Genomic DNA, 18,240 nt, shown 5'->3' on the forward strand with positions numbered 1-18,240 from the left:
AATATATCTAGTGCAAAAATTTTTCCTCTGCAGTGGCCCTAATTGGCCAGTTGTTGTTTTTAATTGGCAATTATTAATTGAATTGATACCAGTAAGATCTGGTCATGTCTTAAAACAAATATCTGGCAAAATGTCACGTGCCAACAACAACCACCCAAAAAAACAAAACTGCAAAAGAAGCCACAGCAAAGGTTTGTTGTTGTTTTTGGTAAAACAGTTCCACAATAGTCTATGATAAATAGCGTGTTCTCTAGCCTATATATCACACGAACCGCCGCTACTCGACTTTCATGACTAAGAACAACAACAGCAACAACAACAGCAACACATCAATATGCAATTTGAGAATAAAAAGTAAGAATAATTTCCATTAAATGTATTCTTTACAAATTCAATACGTGTTTATGGCTTTAAATTAATTTCGAGACTTAAATAAAGTTCTAAAGGGAAAGGGGCAAGAGAAGAGGGAGGGCTTGGTAGAGGAAATAATTAAATATTGATTAAAAGCAAATAATTGTTCAGTTATTATTTTAATGAATTTGGTTTAAGAATTCATTTTTCAAAATGTGGAATTTTTTAATAATTTGTTTCTACATAAGGGCTGTGTTTTGTTAAGAATTTATGTTAAAACATGGAAATAATAAATTAAAAAATAATTTGCTGTATTACAATTCTAATAGCTGAATTAAAAACTTGATCAAAATTATTATTTTTTTTTAAGATTTGTAGCTGAATTGTAATTTTCTCTATTGAAACTTCATAAAAAATGGATTTTTAACAATTTTATATAAAAAACGTTTAGCTGAATTATAGTTTTCGTAGCTGAATTGCAACTATCTTAGTGAAAATTTGATTAAAAGTAATTTTTTGAAGATTTGACATTCGAAAACTTTAGCTGAATTACCTATTTGGTAGCTGAACTGTAATTTTCTTTATGGAAATATCATAAAAAGTGGCCATTTAACATTTTTATATAAAAAAACCATAGCTGAATTACATTTTTCGTAGCTGAATTGCAACTATATTAGTGAAAATTTGATTGAAAGTATTTTTTTGAAGATTTGACATTCGAAAACCTTAGCTGAATTACATATTTGGTAGCTGAATTGTAATTTTCTTTAGACAAATATAATAAAAAGTGGCCAGTGAAAATGTTTATATTATTTTTGGTAGCTGAATTGCAGTTACCTTGGTGAAAATTTGATTAAAAGGAATTTTTTAAAGATTTAACATTGAAAATCCTTAGCTGAATAACATTTCTTGCAGCTGAATTTTATTTTTCTTTGCTTAAGTATATTAAAATATATTCTGGGATAACGAATCAATAAAAAATCAATAAAAATAAATATTTTCTAACAAAAACTTTGCTGAATTAGGTTATTCATAGCTGAATTGTAACTTTTCTTACACCACGAGATAGAGAAACATTTATGGAATCCAACGGCAGTCTGAAATTTCGAAAAAACTTAAAATTTTTGGAAAAAAGTTTTGCTGAATATCATTTCTCATAGCTGAATTGCAATTTTCTTTATTTAGGGACATTAAGAAATCACCTAGGATGTCGAATAGGTCCAAAAAATCAATAAAAATAAATATTTTCTAAAAAAACTTTGCTGAATTAGGTTTTTCATAGTTGAATTACAACATTTCTTACACCACAAGATAGAGAAATATTTAAGTAACCCAACTGCAGTCTGAAATTTCGAAAAAGTTAATATTTTTGGAAAAAAGTTTTGCTGAATAGCATTTCTCATAGCTGAATTGCAGTTTTCTTTATTTAGGGACATTAAGAAATATCCTAGGATGTCGAATAAGTCCATACACATTGATAAACATAAATATTTTCTAAAACAAACTTTGCTGAATTAGGTTTTTCATATCTGCAATATAACTCTTCTTACACCACAAGATAGAGAAACATTTAAGGAATCCAACAGCATTCCGAAATTTCGAAAAAAATTAAAAATTTTTGGGAAAAAGTTTTGCTGAATAGCATTTCTCATAGCTGAATTGCAGTTTTCTTTATTTAGGGACATTAAGAAATATCCTAGAATGTCGAATAAGTCCATACACATTGATAAACATAAATATTTTCTAAAAAACTTTGCTGAATTAGGATTTTCATAGCTGAAGTGTAAATTTTCTTACACAACAAGATAGAGAAACATTTAAGGAACCCAACGGCAGTCTGAAATTTCGAAAAAGTTAATATTTTTGGAAAAAAGTTTTGCTGAATAGCATTACTCATAGCTGAATTGCAATTTTCTTTATTTAGGGACATTAAGAAGTATCCATACAAATTGATAAACATAAATATTTTCTAAAAAAACTTTGCTGAATTATGTTTTTCATAGCTGAATTGAAACTTTTCTTACACCACAAGATAGAGAAACATTTAAGGAATCCAACGGCAGTCTAAAAATTTTAAAAATAGTTCAATTTTTGGAAAAAAGTTTTGCTGAATAGCATTTCTCATAGCTGAATTGCAGTTTTCTTTATTTAGGGACATTAAGAAATATCCTAGGATGTCGAATAAGTCCATACACATTGATAAACATAAATATTTTCTAAAACAAACTTTGCTGAATTAGGTTTTTCATATCTGCAATATAACTCTTCTTACACCACAAGATAGAGAAACATTTAAGGAATCCAACAGCATTCCGAAATTTCGAAAAAAATTAAAAATTTTTGGGAAAAAGTTTTGCTGAATAGCATTTCTCATAGCTGAATTGCAGTTTTCTTTATTTAGGGACATTAAGAAATATCCTAGAATGTCGAATAAGTCCATACACATTGATAAACATAAATATTTTCTAAAAAACTTTGCTGAATTAGGATTTTCATAGCTGAAGTGTAAATTTTCTTACACAACAAGATAGAGAAACATTTAAGGAACCCAACGGCAGTCTGAAATTTCGAAAAAGTTAATATTTTTGGGAAAAAGTTTTGCTGAATAGCATTACTCATAGCTGAATTGCAATTTTCTTTATTTAGGGACATTAAGAAGTATCCTACGATGTCGAATAAGTCCATACAAATTGATAAACATAAATATTTTCTAAAAAAACTTTGCTGAATTATGTTTTTCATAGCTGAATTGAAACTTTTCTTACACCACAAGATAGAGAAACATTTAAGGAATCCAACGGCAGTCTAAAAATTTTAAAAATAGTTCAATTTTTGGAAAAAAGTTTTGCTGAATAGCATTTCTCATAGCTGAATTGCAATATTCTTTATTTAGGGTTACTGAGAAATATCCTAGAATGTCGAATAAGTCCATACACTTGATAAACATAAATATTTTCTAAAAAAAACTTTGCTGAATTATGTTTTTCATAGCTGGAGTGTAATTTTTCTTACAACACAAGATAGACAAACTCTTAATGAAGCCAACATCAGTTCAAAATTTCGAAAAAGATACAATTTTTGGAAAAAAAGTTTTGCTGAATATCATTTCTCATAGCTGAATTGCAATTTTCTTTATTTAGGGACATTAAGAAGTATCCTAGAATGTTGAATAAGTCCATACAAATTGTTAAACATAAATATTTTCTAACAAAAACTTTGCTGAATTAGGTTTTTCATAGCTGAAGTGTAATTTTTCTTACACCACAAGATGGACAAATTCTTAATGAAGCCAACATCAGTTCAAAATTTCGAAAAAGATAATATTTTTGGAAAAAAGTTTTGCTGAATTACATTTCTCTTAGCTGAATTGCAATTTTCTTTACCTAACAATATAGACAGATAACTTAGGAAGCCTACAAAATTCTTAAATATCAAAAAAGTAAAAAATTTTGGAAAAACATTTTGCTGAATAGCATTTCTCACAGCTGAATTGCAGTTTTTCATATGAAAACGAAATTGAATAGATGTCAACATATTTTCTGGCTGGAAAAAAGTTTAGCTGAATTACATATTTCACAGCTGAATAGCAGTTTTTCGTATGAAAATCCAATACAATAGACGTCAGTAAATTTTCTGCTTGGATAATGCTTAGCTGAATTAACTATTTCACAGTTGAATTGCTGTTTTTCATATCAAAATGCAAACAAATAAACGTCAACATATTTTCTGATTCGAAAATGCTTAGATGAATAACATATTTCACAGCTGAATAGTAAATTTCAAGAAGAAAATATAATAAAAATGGCTTTTATTTATTTTCAGGATCAAAAAAGAACTTTGCTGAATAACACATGCCTTAGCTGAATTCCAATTTTTCACATGAAAAATCAATAAAGATGGTTACAAAATATTTTTCAACATAAAACCCTTTGCTGCATTATATATTTCACAGCAGAATTGTAATTTTCAGCATGAAAATATAATAAAAAGTGCTTTAGTGAGTTGTCGGCCTCAAAAAACCTCAGCTGAATAACATATTTCATAGCTGAATTGAAGATTTTAACATAAACATGTAAAGAAGAGGTTTTAAATATATTTCTGATGTGAAAAGTCTTAGCTGAATTACATATTTCACAGCTGAATTGTAAATTTCAAGATGTTAGTATGATAAAAAGGCCTTTAGAGGGGTTTTCGGTATCAAAAAACCTTAGCTGAATTACAAATTTCACAGTTGAATTGCAGTTTTCTCCGTGAAAAAGCAATAAAGATGACTTGAATATATTTTTCAACATTTAAACCTTTAGCTGAATTGTAATTTCAAAGATGAAAATATAATAAAAAGGTCCTTAATGGGTTTTCGGGGTCAAAAAACCTGAGCTGAATAACATATTTCATAGCTGAATTATAGATTTTCACATAAAAATTTAAAGAAGATTACTTAAATATATTTTCTGATCTAAAAAGTCTTAGCTGAATTACACATTTCATAGCTGAATTATAGATTTTCACATACAAATTTAAAGAAGATTACTTAAATATATTTTCTGATCTAAAAAGTCTTAGCTGAGTTACATATTTCACAGCTGAATTGTAATTTCCAATATGAAAATATAATAAAAAGGCCTTTAATGGGTTTTCGGGATCAAAAAACCTTATCTGAATTACATATTCCATAGCTGAATTATAGATTTTCACATGAAAATTTAAAGAAGAGGTTTTAAATATATTTTGTGATATGAAAAGTCTTAGCTGAATGACATATTTCTCAGCTGAATTGCAATTTTCAAGATGAAAATATAATAAAAAGGGCATTAATGGGTTTTCGGCCTCAAGAAACCTTAGCTGAATAACACATTTCTTAGCTGAATTCTAGATTTTCCATGAAAATTTAACGAAGATGACTTAAATAAATTTTCTGATATGAAAAATCTCAGCTGAATTACATATCTGATAGCTGAATTGTAGATTTTCACATAAAATTGTAATAATATGGTCTTTAGTGGGTTTTCGATCTCAAAAAACCTTTGCTGAATAACACATTTCTTAGCTGAATTCTAGATTTTCCATGAAAATTTAACGAAGAGGACTTAAATAAATTTTCTGATATGAAATGTCTTAGCTGAATTACATATCTGATAGCTGAATTGTTGATTTTCACATGAAATTTTAATAAAATGGTCTTTAGTGGTTTTTCGACCTCAAAAAACCTTAGCTGAATAACATATATCATAGCTGAATTAAAGATTTTCACACGAAATTTGTATAAAATAGTCCTTAGTGGGTTTTCGACCTCAAAAAACCTTAGCTGAATAACATATTTCATAGCTGAATTAAAGATTTTCACATGAAAATTTAAAGAGTTGGTCTTAAATATGTTTCTGATGTGAAAAATCTTAGCTGAATTACATATTCCATAGCTGAATTGTAGATTTTCACATGAAATTTGAATAAAATGGTCTTTAGTGGGTTTTCGACCTCAAAAAACCTTAGCTGAATAACATATTTCATAGCTGAATTAAAGATTTTCACATGAAAATTTATAGGGTTGGTCTTAAATATATTTCTGATGTGAAAAAATCTTTGCTGAATTACATATTCCATAGCTGAATTGTAGATTTTCACATGAAAATTTAATAAAAAGGTCGTTTATGTGTTTTCGGGTAGAAAATTGCTTAGCTGAATTGAAATTTTCACAGCTGAATTGGTACATTTCTTGAGGAAACGTGACAACAATCTAGGTATTATGATTTTTGGTCCGAAAATCAGTAGCTGAATAAGATATTTTTTTATTAAATTAATAACATAACTAATATTTTGTTTGTTTATTTTTCCCATGCTTGAAAAATAAATGCAAAAAATCTATACGTGCCCTGGAAGCATTTAAAAAATTTGCAAAAAAATATTCCACGTTTTTACGGTAAAAAAAAGCTTGTTTACATTTCAAATCAAATAAAAACAAGATTTACCCGAATTCTTCTTTTTTTATTCCTCTTATAAAGATGAGTTGTGGTAAATTTCCCTTTACAATTGCACTTTTGTGAATTTTTTTCTTCACACAATTTTTGTTGCTTTCGACTTTCTTAAATGCGTTTTCTTTCTTTTTCTTTATCAAAACAATTATCGTTATAAATATACAAAAATTTCAATTTTTTTACTTCCACGTTTAGTCTTTTGAAAATTTAGGTTTTTAAAGTTATTTTTTTGAATTAATGAGAACATGAACGCGTCTCCACAATTCAGCAACAGCCGCAGCAGTCGTAACTTGAAATTTTTAAGTACTTTAATGTGTAATATTTATTTATTTTTTCTATTAATTTTTGTTAATTTTTTTTATTATTATTTTTCGTTCTTTATTTATTTAGTTTAAAAGTCGTGGAGCCGCTAAAGTCGATTGTATGTTTTTTACGCGCCAAATGGCAAATTGTATCTGAAGTCTGTAACCAGGCTTTAAATACAATGAAGAGCCAGCCAGAGACTCTTTGTGTTTGGGTACTTGCTCTGTGTATTTCTCTGTCAATTGTTTTTTTTTTGTTTTTTCTGGCTGCTGCTTTATGATCTGCGAACAGCAGCAATAATAATAAAAATATCAACAACAACAGCAACAATGACGAAAGAAAGGTTTATAAACACAAAACCGCTTTGGTTTGGTTAGCGTTGATTCTGTTTATCTTTTTTATTTTTGCTGAATATTCTCAGTTCTCAACTTCTCTGAGCTGAACTTTTGTCAGAGACAATGTCACTTGAATTCAATGATAATTTCAGCAACTCTCTTTGATCTCATTTCAAATATAGAATCAATTCTCTTTTTATTTGCATATTTAAGAAAGTTTATTATTGTTTGAAACGCTTTTTCCCCATGCAGCCGATTTGCTGCTGCTGCTAATCTGGACTAAGAAGTGTTTTATTATAAATAAGATTCACGCGATCATGATGTTTATTTAACTGGTTTTGTTGATAGATAAGCTAAGCTATGGGGTTTTTGACTTGAATATATTAGAAAAGAGAGTGCAGACACGCGTAAGTTGTTAGCTGAATAACATATTTCCTAGCTGAATTGCAAAGTTTCTTTGAAAATTGTAATAACATTTAAGTAAGGAAATTTTTAGCTTAGCTGAATTACAAAATTCGTAGCTGAATTGCAAAATTTCACATGAAAATATGATTGTTAGGAGCTAAATGTGTTTCCGGACAAGAAAAACCTTAGCTGAATTATATATTTCACAGCTGAATTGGAGATTTTCACATGAAAATGTAAGGACAAGGACTTGAATGTATTTTTGAACATGAAAACCCTTTGCTGAATAATATTTTTTATGACGAAAATATCATAAAAAGGGCTTTAATCATGTTCAGCCTCCAAAACCCTTAGCTGAATAACATATTTCTTAGCTGAATTGCAGTTTTGAACATGAAAAATCATTAAAGAGGTTTAAAATATATTTTTGAACATGAAAAGCCTTAGCTGAATTATATATTTCTTAGCTGAATTGTAATTTTTAAGATGAAAATATAATAAAAATGGCTTTAATGGGCTTTCGGGCTCAAAAACCCTTAGCTGAATTACATATTCCTTAGCTGAATTGCAGTTTTGCACATGAAAGATCATTAAAGAGGGCTTAAATGCATTTTTACACATGAAAAACCATAGCTGAATTATATATTTCACAGCGGACTTTTGATTTTTAAGACGAAAATGTCATAAAACTGCTTTAATTGTGTTTTGGCCTCAAAAACCCTTAGCTGAATAACATATTTCTTAGCTGAAGCGCAGTTTTGCACATGGAAAATCATTTAAGAGGACTTAAATGTATTTTCTGATCTGAAAAGTCTTAGCTGAATTATACATTTCACAGCTGAATTGTAAATTTCAAGATGAAAATATAATAAAAAGGGCTTTAATGGGTTTTCGGTCCCAAAAAACCTTAGCTGAATTACATATTTCACAACTAAATCGCAGTTTTGCACATGAAAAATCATTTAAGAGGACTTAAATATATTTTCTGATCTGAAAAGTCTTAGCTGAATTACATATTTCATAGCTGAATTGGAATTTTTAAAAATAAAATATAACACAAGTGGCTTTAAAGAAATTTCGGACACAAAAAACCTTAGCTGAATGACATATTTCATAGCTGAATTACAGTTTTTCTCGCGAAAAAGCAATAATGATGACTTAAATATATTTTGGAACATGGAAAGCCTTTGCTGAATTACATATTTCATAGCTGAATTGTAATTTTGAACATGACTCTATAACAAAAAGGGCTTTAATGGGTTTTCGGGCTCAAAAAACCTTAGCTGAATTACACATTTCATAACAGAATTGTAATTTTTAACACGAAAATATAATAAACAGGGCTTTTTATATGTTTTTGGACTAAAAAATCTTCAGGTGAATTCCATATTTCACAGCTGAATTGCAGTTTTGCATACGAAAAATCATTAAAGAGGTCTTAAAAATATTTTCCAACCTGAAAAGCCTTAGCTGAATTGTATATTTCAAAGCTGAATTATAATTTTCAAGATGAAAATATAATAAAAAGGCCCTCAATGGGTTTTAGGGCACAATCAACCCTAGCTGAATTACATATTTCACAGATGAAATGCAGTTTTCAAGATCAAAATATAATAAAAAGGCCCTTAATGGGTTTTAGGTCACAATAAACCCTAGCTGAATTACATATTTCACAGCTGAATTGCAATTTTCCAAGTGAAAAATGATTAAAGAGAGCTTAAATCCAATTTTACGCATGAAAAACCTTTGCTGAATTATATATTTCACAGCGGACTTTTGATTTTTAAGACGAAAATATCAAAAAAGGTCTTTAATGATGTTCAGCCTCAAAAAACCTTAGCTGAATTACATATTTCTTAGCTGAATTGCAGTTTTGCACATGAAAAATCATTAAAGAGTTTAAAGAAATATTTTTGAACATGAAAACCCTTAGCTGAATTACATATTTCTTAGCTGAATTGTAACTTTTAAGATGAAAATATGATAAAAAGGTCTTTAATCACGTTCAGCCTCAAAAAACCTTAGCTGAATTACATGTTTCTTAGCTGAATTGCATTTTTCACATGAAAAATCATTAAAGAGGTTTAAAATATGTTTTTTTAACATAAAAACCCTTAACTGAATTACATATTTCTTAGCTGATTTGTAAATTTTTTAAACGAAAATATCATAAAAAGGGCTTTAATGTATTTTCGGGCTCAAAAACCCTTAGCTGAATTATATATTTCTTAGCTGAATTGCATTTTTCACATGAAAAATCATTAAAGATGACTTAAATGTATTTTCCGATCTGAAAACCCTTAGCTGAATGACATATTTCACAGCTGAATTGTAATTTTTAAGATGAACATATAATAAAAAGGCCTTTAATGGGTTTTAGGGCACAATAAACCTTAGCTGAATTATATATTTCCCAGCGGACTTTTGATTTTTAAGACGAAAATGTCATAAAATTGCTTTAATTGTGTTTTGGCCTCAAAAACCCTTAGCTGAATAACATATTTCTTAGCTGAATGGCAGTTTTGCACATGGAAAATCATTTAAGAGGACTTAAATATATTTTCTGATCTAAAAAGTCTTAGCTGAATTACATATTTTATAGCTGAATTGGAATTTTTAAATAGAAAATATAACAAAAGTGGCTTTAAAGGTTTTTCGGACACAAAAAACCTTCGCTGAATTACATATTTCACAGCTGAATTGCAGATTTTCCTGTAAAAAGGCCATTAATATGACTTAAATACAATTTCTGATCTGAAAAACCTTAGCTGAATTACATATTTCGCAGCTGAATTGCAGTTTTCCACATGCAAAATCATTAAAAAGGTTTTAAATATGTTTTCTAATCTAAAAATCTTAGCTGAATTATATATTTCCAGGCTGAATTATAAAGTTCGTGATGAAAATATAATAAACAGAATTTTTACGGGTTTTTAGACTCAAAAAACCTTAGCTGAATTACATATTTCTTAGCTGAATTGCAGTTTCCCACATGAAAAATCATTAAAACGGGTTTAAATATGTTTTCTAATCTAAAAAACTTAGCTGAATTCTATATTTCCCGGCTGAATTTTAATTTTCAAGATGAAAATATAATAAAAAGGGCATTAATGGGTTTTCGACCTCAAAAAACCTTAGCTGAATTACATACTTCACATCTGTATTGCAATTTTCCAAGTGAAAAATCATTAAAAATACTAAAATATATTTTCTGATCTGAAAAGTCTTAGCTGATTTATATATTTCCAGGCTGAATTGTGAAGTTTGTCATGAAAATATAATAAAAAGTATTTTAACGGATTTTCAGACTCAAAAAACCTTAGCTGAATTACAGTTTTCCACATGAAAATCAATAAGAAGGTTTTAAATATATTTTCTAATCTAAAAATCTTAGCTGAATTATATATTTCCCGGCTGAATTTTAATTTTCAAGATGAAAATATAATAAAAAGGGTCTTTATGGGTTTTCGGCTTCAAAAAACCCCTTCCTGAATTACATATTTTATAGCTGAATTGTTGTTTTCAGCATGAAAACATAATGAAAAGGGCATTAATGGGTTTTCGACCTCAAAAAACCTTAGCGGAATTACATATTTCATAGCTGAATTGCAGTTTTACACATGAAAAATCATTATAGAGGGCTTAAATGATTTTTCTATCCTAAAAAATCTTAGCTGAATTATCTCTGTCATGGCGGAATTGTTGTTTTTCTGTTAGAAATTAATCTGGAAGTATTTTCTGCTAAATTTAAAGCAAATTTTCTCTAGCTGAATTCCATTATTTTTAACAAAAATCTTACAAAATGTTCAAAAAATGCATTTTATTTTACAAACCCCTTGCTGAATTAAATTTCTTTTTGCTGAATTGCAAATACTACTCTACTAGAAACTTCTACACACAATGACTGATATATTTTAAGACTTTAAATTTTGGGGTTTCCTAAAATTATTTGAATGCATTATTTTTGAATTCCTAAAATTCAAACACAAGGCAGTTAATGACCTTAGCTGCACAAGCAACTGCAATTGTTTGGTTTTGAAATGTCTTTTCAATATCCCCAAAATTTTGAATCTATATCAGTAGAATCAATGTGTAATGCATTTAAATGGCTTTATTATTTCACAATTTCAATTGCTGAATGCTGCTGCTAGCTGAATTTATCAGAAAAACAAATGTGAACTGAACTAAAAGCTCGTGTTTGTAAACAAATATTCTAAAACAAAATGCTAAAAAATAAACATATTTTTTTTTTAATTTTTAATGAAGACTAGGGTAATCTGTGATTGGTACAGCTTGGAGAATAATTGTTTCTGGCTTCCATTCTCTCCCCCAAAAAAGTCGCATAACCAAACAAACGTAATTAGTATTGAACTGTTAAATAATTTCCTCACAATGCTTTGGGATTGTTGGGAGGGAGAGACGACGAAGAAGGGGTGGTTTGTTGCTTTTTGTTTTGCAAGTAAAATTGAAAGTTTTATTGTATTTAAATTTAGATACAACAACAATTACAACAACAAATGCTGACTTTAACAATAGGTTTGTATTACAAATAACCTAATTTGATTAACAATTAATTTGACAACAAATCAAATCAAATTTAATTTTTTTTTAACTAATTTTCATACCTTACATTGAAGAGATATGGATTTTTGAAAAATAAAAAATGCGCACATTGTTCCAGAATTTATGGATTTTCCACGAAATTGCTTAGTCATTTAGGCATAAATTAAAAAGGCAATGCTGAATTAGATTTTTCGCAGCTGAATTAGAAATTGTGAAATGAAAATATGACTAAGAGCAGCCAAACGTGTTTTCTGGCCAGAAAAGCCTTAGCTGAATTGCATATTTCAAAGCTGAATTATAGATGTTTACATGAAAATGTAAAGAAGAGGATTTAAATGTATTTTTGAACATGAAGACCCTTAGCTGAATTGCATATTTCAAAGCTGAATTGTAATTATCAAGATGCAAATATAATAATAAGAGCTTTTGTGTGTTTTTGGACCGAATAATCGTTAGCTGAATTACATAATTCACAGCTGAATTGCAGTTTTCAACATGACATATCATTAAAGAGGACTTAAATATATTTTCTGATCTGAAAATTCTTAGCTGAATTGTATATTTCGCAGCTGAATTGTAATTTTTAACATGAAAATATAATAAAAAGGGTCTTTATGGGTTTTCGGCCTCAAAAACCCTTGCTGAATTACATATTTCATAGCTGAATTGTTGTTTTCAGCACGAAAATATAATAAAAAGGACTTTAATGGGTTTTCGGGCTCAAAGAAGCTTTGCTGAATTACATATTTCTCAGCTGAATTGCAGTTTTCAACATGACAAATCATCAAAGAGGACTTAAATATATTTTCTGATCTGAAAAATCTTAGCTGAATTGTATATTTCGCAGCTGAATTGTAATTTTCAACATGAAAATATAATAAAAAGGGTCTTTATGGGTTTTCGGCCTCAAAAAACCCTTGCTGAATTACATATTTCATAGCTGAATTGTTGTTTTCGGCATGAAAATATAATAAAAAGGGCCTTAATGGGTTTTCGGGCTCAAAGAAGCTTTGCTGAATTACATATTTCACGGCTGAATTGTAGTTTTCAACATGACAAATCATCAAAGAAGACTTAAATATATTTTCTGATCTGAAAATTCTTAGCTGAATTGTATATTTCGCAGCTGAATTGTAATTTTTAACATGAAAATGTAATAAAAAGGGTCTTATTGGGTTTTCGGCTTAAAAAAACCCTTGCTGAATTGAATATTTCATAGCTGAATTGTTGTTTTCAGCATGAAAATATAATAAAAAGGACTTTAATGAATATTCGGGCTCAAAGAAGCTTTGCTGAATTACATATTTCACAGCTGAATTGTAGTTTTCAACATGACAAATCATCAAAGAGGACTTAAATATATTTTCTGACCTGAAAAATCTTAGCTGAATTGTATATTTCGCAGCTGAATTGTAATTTTCAACATGAAAATATAACAAAATGGGTCTTAATGGGTTTTCGGCCTCAAAAAACCTTAGCGAAATTACATATTTCTTAGCTGAATTGCAATTTTGCACATTACAAACCATTAATGAGAACTTAAATATATTTTCTCATCCTTAAAGTCTTTGCTGAATTACATATATCACAGCGGTATTGTTATTTTCAAGTCGAAAATATAATATTAACGAAATTTAAGTGTTATTTGTATGAAAAATTCTTGCTGAATTGATTTTTTTGCAGCTGAATTGTTGAAAATGTTAAAAAACTACAATTTAAGACATTTTTCGCTTTCCTTTGAATTGTCATTTCTTCAGTGAAATGCAATTTTCCTCAGCTGAATTGTTAAAAATTTATGAAAATCTTCATTTGAACAATTTTTGTTTTGCTCAATTGAAAATTTTCCTCAGCTAAATAGGTACTTCTACAGCTGAATTGTAAAAAATTTTAATAATTTTAATTTAAACAACTTTTTGCCTTGCTGAATTGAAATTTTCTTCAGCTGAATTCGACAACAAGTTAAAAGCCCGAATTTTTCGAAGGTTTCCACTTATTTTAATGGACATTTTTTTGGGTTACCCTGGCTGAATTGTATTAAATGCATCTGACTTGTTGGGAAATCTTAAAAATCTTCATTCTAAAAAACTTTTCTCTTGCTGAATTAACATTTTCCTCACCTGAATTTGTTCTTATGCAGCTGAACTGTTAAAACATGATACAAATTTTAATATTACCCCCTTTTTCCTTTGCTGAATTGAAATTTTCTTCAGCTGAATTCCACAAAATGTTGAAAAATAGACTTTTTCGAAGGTTTCCAGTGGTTTTAATGAAAAATTTGTTAGTTAAGCCTCGTTGAATTGCAATTTTTGCAGCTGAATTGCTGCGAAATGTTAAAAATCTTCATTCTAACACATTTTTCCCATGCTGAATTAACATTTTCCTCAGCTGAATTGGTTCTTATGCATCTGAATTGCTAAAACATGATAAAAATCTTCATATTGCCAACTTTTTGCTTTGCTGAATTGAAATTTTCCTCAGCTGAATTCTACAAAATCTTGAAAAAAATACTTTTTCGAAGGTTTCCAGTTGTTTTAGTGAAAAAAATTGTTAATTTACCCTTGCTGAATTGCAATTTTTGCAGCTGAATTGCAGTGAAATGTTAAAAATTTTTTTATTCTAACACTTTTTTCCCATGCTGAATTAACATTTTCCTCAGCTGAATTGGTTCTTATGCAGCTGAACTGTTAAAACATGATAAAAATCTTCATGTTGCCACATTTTTGCTTTGCTGAATTGAAATTTTCCCCAGCTGAATTCCACAAAAAGTTGAAAAATAGACTTTATCGTAGGTTTCCACGAGTTTTAATGAAAAATTTGTTAGTTAAGCCTTGTTGAATTGCAATTTTGGCAGCTGAATTCTAACACTTTTTTCCCATGCTGAATTATCATTTTCCTCAGCTGAATTGGTTCTTATGCAGCTGAATTGCTAAAACATGATAAAAATCTTCATATTGCCACCTTTTTGCTTTGCTGAATTGAAATTTTCCTCAGCTGAATTCCACAAAATGTTGAAAAATATACTTTTTCAAAGGTTTCCAGTAGTTTTAGTGAAAAATTTGTTAATTTACCCCTGCTGAATTGCAACTTTTACAGCTGAATTGTTGCGAAATCTTAAAAATCTTCCTTCTAACACCCTTTTCCATTGCTGAATTGGAATTTACGTCAGCTGAATTGGTTCTTATGCAGCTGAATTGTTAAAACATGACAAAAATCTTCATTTTGCCACCTTTTTGCTTTGCTGAATTGAAGTTTTTCTCAGCTGAATTCCACGAAATGTTGAAAAATATACTTTTTCGAAGGTTTCCAGGAGTTTTAATGAAAAATTTGTTAGTTAAGCCTTGTGGAATTGCATTTAATGCCGCTGAATTGTTGGGAAATCTTAAAAATCTTCATTCTAACACATTATTCTCTTGCTGAATTTAAATTGTCTCTAGCTGAATTGGTTCTTTTCCAGCTGAATTGTTAAAATTTGACGAAAATCATGATTTTAACAAGTTTTTGCTTTGCTGAATTAGATTTTTTCTCAGCTGAATTCGATAAAAAGCCGAAAAATCGACTTTTCTAAAGGTTTTGAGTTGTTTTAATGACAAATGTGTTAATTTACCCTTGCTGAATTGCAATTTTTGCAGCTGAATTGCTGTTAAATGTTAAAAATCTTCATTCTAACACCTTTTCACCTTGCCGAATTGGAATTTTGCCTTGCTGAATATCAAGTCTTGGGGATTTAGAACAATTACAAATAATGAATTGCTGTTTTAAGAAGTATTGCAGAAAGGTTCCTGACCCACAATGCATGATGCATTGTCATGCTTTCGTCTTTGTATTGTTTTTTATTTATTTGTATTTGTTTGCAATTGTTTAAATTTTTCAGCATTGTTGATTTGCTGGGGGTTTTCTTGACACTTAATTAAGCAGTATTATTTTTTTTTGCCATTTTTAAACTCTTTTTTTTTTTGCTCACTTGAATACACACTTGCAACACTTATTATTTTTCTTGATGAGGTCCTTTTTACGCACCTTTTTTGTGTTTGTTTTGATCAAATTCGTCGCACTTCACTTTCGCCCACTCACGAATGGTTTTAGCCTTGCTGGACTTTTGTTTGGAAATACGGGAACGGTTTAACAACTTTGAACAACTAGTCAGTTAGTGCGGTTATTGAGCTCCTAGCGGCTCCAAAAACCTGAAGTTAATGGTGATGTTTAGTTCCGACGGTGAGGTTTTTATATCAAAACGAAGAAAACAGTCAGAAAATCAAGAAATCTCTTTGCGATTTGGATAAGTTGCGATAACTGATTTGTTGTTGTTGTGCCCGTAATGTGTCTTTGCTGATATCTTTGCTGTTGGCGTTGCAAATGTTACCGTTGACGCTTTCGAGAGTTTAAATCATTCAGAATTGTTGTTGGCCAGCTGAAGCTGTAACGCGCGGGGATCCTTATCATTTCAATACACATTAAAACAAAAATATCGTTCTGATATTTTTGTCACACACGACGAATGAAAACCACTTCTTACGTAGAAACATTCATTCTCTCAGGGAAATTTTATGATTAGTTATAAATCTCAAAAGTATTTGTATGATAAAAACCAACAGCAACAACAACAAAAATATTAAATCTAACAAAATTCAAGAGAAAAACGCGACATGCGTAGTTATTTTTCTATTTGAAGCTAATAAACAAAAATGTTAACAAAATTAAAACATTTACCAGCAGTTAAACTGGAATCTGGCATTTCACTTTTTTGCGTGTTGGCTGGCTGGCTAGCTGTAAATCCAAGGATGACGCCGGTAATTAACATAAACAAGAAAAATATTATTCTGATTAAGGCAACAGGTGGCTTTATTTCCGATATGGATGGTGATTTAGAAAATAATGAACAGCTGAATAGCTGTTAATAGGGGAAAAAGAATTTAAAACCCAAGCCAGATGTGCTAAAAAATGTTGTAAAAATCCTCAATTCAGCTACATTTTCAGCTGAATTTAAGAAAATGTCTAAAAATTGCATTTTCTGCAGTTCTACGGTGGTTTTCTACTCCATAGAAGATTTCTACGGTGGCCTTCTATTCCATACAAGACCTATGAAGTGATCTTCTATTCTATAGAAGACCTCTACAGTGTCTTCTATTCTATAGAAGACCTCTACGGTGGTCTTCTATTCTATAGAAGACCTCTACGGTGGTCTTCTATTCTATAGAAGACCCCTAAGGTGATCTTCTATTCTATAGAAGACCCCTAAAGTATCCTCTGTTCCATAGAAGACCCCTATGGTGGGCTTCTATTCTATAAAATGCTATTACGGTGGTCTTCTCTTCTATAGAAGACCCCTAAGGTGTTATTCTTTTCTATTCTATAGAAGACCCCTACGGTGGTCTTCTATTCTATAGAAAACCCCTAGAGTGGTCTTCTATTTTATAGAAGACCCCCACAGTAGTCTTCCATTCTATAGAAGAACCCCACAGTGGTCTTCCATTCTATAGAAGACTCCTACGATGGGCTTCTATTCTATAAAATACCACTACGGTAGTCTACTATTCTAAAGAAGAAACCTACGGTGGTCTTCTATTGTATAGAACACCCCTACGGTGGTCTTCTATTGTATAGAAGACCCCTACGGTGGTCTTCTATTCTATAGAAGACCCCTACGGTGGTCTTCTATTCTATAGAAGACCCCTACGGTGGTCTTCTATTCTATAGAAGACCCCTACGGTGGTCTTCTATTCTATAGAAGACCCCTACGGTGGTCTTCTATTCTATAGAAGACCCCTACGGTGGTTTTCTATTCTATAGAAGACCCCTACGGTGGTCTTCTATTCTATAGAAGACCCCTACGGTGGTCCTCTATTCCATACAAGACCCCTACGGTGGTCTTCTATTATATAGAAGACCCCTACGGTGGTCTTATATTCCATCGAAGACTCCTACGGTGGTCTTCTATTCTATAGAAGACCCCTACGGTGGTCTTCTATTCTATGGAAGACCCCTACGGTGGTTTTCTATTCTATAGAGGACCCCTACACTGGTCTTCCATTCTATAGAAGACCCCTATAGTGGTCTTCTATTCTATAAAAGACCCCTACGGCGGTCCTCTATTCCATACAAGATCCCTACGGTGGTCTTCTATTCCATACAAGACCCCTACGGTGGTCTTCTATTCTATAGAAGACCCCTATGGTGGTCTTCTATTCCATCGAAGACGCTTATACCCCTACGGTGGTCTTCTATTCTATAGAAGACCCCTACAGTGGTCTTCTATTCTATAGAAGACCCCTACAGTGGTCTTCTATTCTATAGAAGACCCCTACGGTGGTCTT

General features: G+C 30.2%; 1 protein-coding gene across 3 annotated transcripts in view; it reads right to left on the reverse strand.

The window, feature by feature from the left end:
- LOC141398844 (synaptic vesicle glycoprotein 2B) overlaps window positions 1-18,240 on the reverse strand; it is a 106,306-nt gene that overhangs the window by 18,962 nt on the left and 69,104 nt on the right. The window contains exon 1 of one of the 3 annotated variants that reach the window (XM_073976548.1): window positions 15,947-16,135. The exons of 1 other annotated variant lie outside the window; for it this stretch is intronic. The gene's annotated coding sequence lies outside the window, so the exon portion shown is untranslated. Of the gene's footprint in view, window positions 1-6,317; window positions 15,869-15,946; window positions 16,136-18,240 lie in introns of those variants that run through there. One more of the 3 variants, XM_073976550.1, reaches the window with a different exon arrangement.

The sequence above is a fragment of the Musca autumnalis genome, unplaced genomic scaffold (genome assembly GCF_047663935.1).
Source record: "Musca autumnalis isolate F117 unplaced genomic scaffold, ASM4766393v1 scaffold_3, whole genome shotgun sequence".
Classification (NCBI taxonomy): domain Eukaryota; kingdom Metazoa; phylum Arthropoda; class Insecta; order Diptera; family Muscidae; genus Musca; species Musca autumnalis.